The sequence below is a fragment of the Crinia signifera genome, chromosome 7 (assembly GCF_055691185.1).
Source record: "Crinia signifera chromosome 7, ASM5569118v1, whole genome shotgun sequence".
Lineage (NCBI taxonomy): Eukaryota > Metazoa > Chordata > Amphibia > Anura > Myobatrachidae > Crinia > Crinia signifera.
In genome coordinates, this window is record NC_139223.1 from 64,975,817 (window position 1) to 64,980,727 (window position 4,911).

A 4,911-nucleotide genomic window follows, 5' to 3' on the forward strand; every position below is an offset into this window, starting at 1 on the left:
CAGTAAAAGTATAGGACTCTCCTTCTCTTCCAGAAGAAGTACTGTACTGTTGGCAGACACAATAAATACATTTAGACTAAGGTTGGCCAAGCATTTACTGCATAAAAACATCCAGGGGTAAAACTGATAAACATAATTTAGCCCAAAGTGGAATCGAAGTAAAAAATTCTAATGGGATTTAACTTCTAGACACCCTGTAAGGGGTCCTGTAAAAGGATGAACTTGATGGACGTACAGTAAGTCCTCTTTCAACCTAAGCCACTATATATAAAGGCAGTATATGGTGGGGGATTTAAATACAGAAGAGGATGGGACTGCAGTGTATATAGGGGCAATATATGGGGGGGGGGGTGCAGTGCACATAGGGTGTGTGTGTCCTTAACTGAGCTCCATTGGACGCCCTCCAGTGGCCGCCAGCGGCACCACAGAGTGGAGGAGCAGAGTTACCCTTTTATATATATATTTTTAATCTATAGTACATATACACAGAATTGACTATTTATCAAAGTGATATTTGACAATATTTGTGTACAATTCAGATCTGTGATGTGAGTTTTGATCAGCAAATATTTTAATCCACAAATTAATTTCGGAAACAACCCAGACGAGAGGTAGCGCCATGTCGTCCTATAGTGCTATGTGGTCGCCGATCTGTATGCATGGGAAATTCATTATTGAAATGAATATATAATTTATCCTGCATGCTTTCCATTAGGTTACACTTTTCATGAATTGGAAATATGTTTTCTTGTTTGTCACTTGAAGTAAAAGGCGTTCCGAACAAGAGCAATTAAAAGAAAAAACCTTCTGAATCACTGCTTAGTACATTTTATTAATTGACCAATAGTCAGGCCAGTAGTGGTAGGTGCAGAACCAGGCCAGTCTCTAGAAATTCCCTTACAGAATGGCAAGAAATTTACATGAATATTAAAAAGAGTCTTCATCTCCAGAGATTTCTGCTCTAATCCTTTGTCTGTAGGAAATGCGTTACAATATCTTCTGCCTGTCAGTTCCCTATACATGAATAAAATTAGGTCTATACTACGTCCATTTATTTCCCTTGAGCATAAGAGCTCATACGTATACACAAGCACTGGATAGAACTCTTGCTTAAAGCACAGACAGAAACAAGTTCTTTGCTTTCATTCAAGGGGAGCTGGATGCACGTTATAAACTGAATGGTAAATTTCCCTGTAGGTTGTGTGCTGATTATTTCATGAAAGTTCTGATAGAACCCCACTCTATTTAAAAGTGGGCGAATGTTTCTGAGCTCCGTTAAACTGACGCATAGAAAAGTCAGTCAATGTGACTCCAGGCCATGCCACAGTGTTTTTGGGTTGAACAGCATCAAAGTGCATTTACAAGCCTTTCACAATTTGTGTCAAATGACTTTAAAAAAAAAGCATGCTTCTGTACAAAGGCATTATGCTCACTGACTTTGGGGCTGTATTACAAGCATTGCACAGGGGTGGCCAGGGTCACGATGGTGCGGTTCACATCATCTGGACCCCACGGACCCCCATCGAGGGGGGGGTTGCAGTCGCAAATGTAGGATTTTATAGAGGGGTTTCCAAATGTAATCCAAAGTTTCCCACTCTGCTGGGCATTGGAGTAAGTACATGAGTCTGGGGGAGCAGTAACAGCCCCAAATATTGGTCTTTTTACACACTGGATACTGTATGGAATACAGTATTGATATTAAACAGTACAGATGGTCTATAGTATTAGCTCTTTCAAACATTTAAATAAGATAAGTGGTCAGGAAAAGGTTAAACATATAATAAATAAATACACAAACATAATACAACTAATACTCCACTTTCTAAGCTCACAATCTCTCATCACATGGTAAGGCTCCTGTCTCTTCCTCCTGGCAGCTGCTCTCTAGTCCACAGCAAACTTGGTAGAAGAAGCTGCCCCCACTGCGCATGTGCAGCAGCTCTGCTTTGTCCATAACACTGATGTGGTGGCAGCTCTATTGACATACCCTCCAACAGTACCGAATTTGCCGGTACAGTACCGTTTTTTTACGGTCTGTACCGGCAAATTAAACATGTACCGAATGTACCGAATTCAGAGCCGGGCAGCACACAGACAGCAGTGAGCTGTCTGTGCGCTGCCCAGCTGGATCTAGTTTCTGCCCTCTGCTTACCTAAAGCGGTGGCAGCAGCAGCATAGTCTCTAGCAGCTTGTAATTATCAAGGGCAGGCTCTTTCTCCCTAGGCTCAGGCTGGAGTCAGTGGACGGCCGCGAGCCAATAGGAGCTCGCGGTCTAGCAGCCGCTTATGATTGGCTGCCTGACCGCGACCTCCTATTGGCTCGCAACCGCCCAGTGGGAGAATTGAAAATAGTCAGTGAGGGACGAGGATGCTGCCCATGCTTACACTATACAGCCGGGCAGCGCACAAACTGCTCTCTCTGCCCGGATGTCATTTTATTCAATTGTGTGCGTCCGGCGGCTCCCCCTTGACAACGAGCAATCCCCCCCTTGACAAGAGCATTTTCTCCCCCCCTTGACAACGAGCAATTCCCCCCCTTGACAACAGCATTTTCTCCCCCCCTTGGCAACGAGCAATTCCCCCACCCTTTGCAATCGGCATTATATTCCCCCTTGGCAACATGCCATGCACTCCCTCTTGGCAACAAGCATGAAGCCAAAGCCTCCTTGACATCAAACATGAAGCCCTGGCATCAAGAAAGAACCCTCTAGCAATGAGCATGTAGGTAAGCAGCATTTATGCGTCAAATATGTAATGGGCATTATGGTTTGCTATATAGTAGGTAATGGGCATCACAATGTGTTGTACAATGTGTAATGGGCATTACGGTGTGTGGCCTTATTTGTAATTGGCATTACAGCATTTACTAAAATGTGTAACGGACATTACGATGTGTTGTGTAATGCCACACCCCTTTTGTGTGGTGTCACGCCCCTTCCAGGTGGCCACGCCCCCTTTCTGAATGTGTACCGATTTCTGCCCTTCAAATGATGGAGGGTATGCATTGATCATATTATATACCAGTGTTATTGCTGTCATAATTTAGAGTGTTCTGTGCAACCAGAACCCCCCCTCCCTCTGCATTTGCCTATGGGTTGCAGGAGGCTGACACCATTGCGGGGGACTTGTCCACCTTTTCGGGAGGCAAACCCGATTTTCAGGAGCGTCACAGCCACTTTCCGGGATGGTAGGCAATCCTGATTATGCTGCAACAATATCCGATGCAAAACATTATCTTTATCATGTAAACTGGTGTTATTAGGATAACCAGCTTTGTTAGTAACATCAGAGTTCTGGGAAGTGAGTTGCACATAATTGTTTGATACAGTATTCCTTACATCAGGGGTCCTCAAACTATTTTGCTCTGGGACCCCATATGACAATAAAAATTATTACAGGACCCCAGCAAATTACTGCAGAAGGTCATCACATCACATGTGTAGATAGCAGACAGCACATACATGGCAGCATTGTGGAGGCACAAAATGATGTGAGGAGTCTAACATAACAGACAAATCAACAGGTTGCTCAGACTCCTTGAATCACTGACTGAGATTAGAAAAGTCATCAGCACGATGGTCAGCAAGATGGAGTCGTGACCCCATGCTGAGAAGGTCAGGAGTCGGGACCCACTTTGGGGTCAGTACCCACAGTTTGAGAACCGCTGCCTTACATCAAATACTGTGAGTAGCTGGGAAGTACAGAATATATCCACTTCCAGCACAGCATTTATATTTTCCATTGTAATCATTTCCACAATTCAGAAGAATGAAAACCTGTGATAAGACTGAGGATAGTTTTATTATGATTATAGCCTGCCTGATTATACCATCAGGATAATTATGAACATAATGATGTATCTTAATTGCTCTATTTTTACTTTAGTGAAAGAAGTTTCTAGGAAATCATTCTGTGTAAGCAAACATGGAGATTGTGTATTCTGACAGAGGAAACAGAGTGAAATCACTAGACTCATTATGACACAGTGCACCAAATACACCTCACATTTAGCCTTGTGTCTCCTCAGTGGGCGGGAGCCATCACAGTGTAGCACCAGGCTCCCGGTCACTGAGGAGAAGTTGACATCATAGGGGCGTGGCCTATGTCTTGCGCTGTGTAAGCTGCCATGTCCCCAGCCTCTCTGCCTCCCTGATTAGATTCTGTGCGCATAGAATCTATCCTCAACTCTGCAGTGCTGGCCTAAACGTCCCAAAAAAAGTGGGACAATCCAGCGAAAACCGGGACAGTTGGGAGGTATGCTTATATCATATGGTGACATCCAGTGCAATCTGCATACCCATAGCCCTGTAGTGGTTATGGGTTATCTTCCAGAAGGTGCAAAATAAATAAGAAGTAGAACCTTATTGGTTGCTATGGGCAACAACCCATCTTCAGTAGAACACCCATCTTAGTACATTTACCCGCCCAGAGTTTATATTAATAGTGCTCAGGGTTTGCATTGAAACAGTGGTTTGCCTTTTAAATTTGTGTGCTAATTTCTGATTCAATGTGTGGTGTGATTTATTGTCATACTCAATTCAGTTTAATGAAGTTGTGTCTGAGATCGCAAAGAATTCAAGTGTCACAAATGATTTTTTTTTTATATTGATATCTTTATGCAAGGAATTGCTTGGTATACACAATAACTCTGATGTGAAATAAACCAGAAGTGTATTTGAAGAGTCGTTGAAAAGAGTGTCAGCTCCTGCTCTAAATCTTAGTTATGACAGTAGGTATGGGATCATTTTACAGAGGATTTTTCCCATAACCAGATGGGTTTGTTTTGACTAACCCTTTTTTTGTAACAATATATTTATTGATTTTCAATACTGATATTAATGCAACATTAGAAATAAATCAGGCACAACAATGTCTTATTTAACATATTGGTGGATGTTGCACAAGGAGGTGT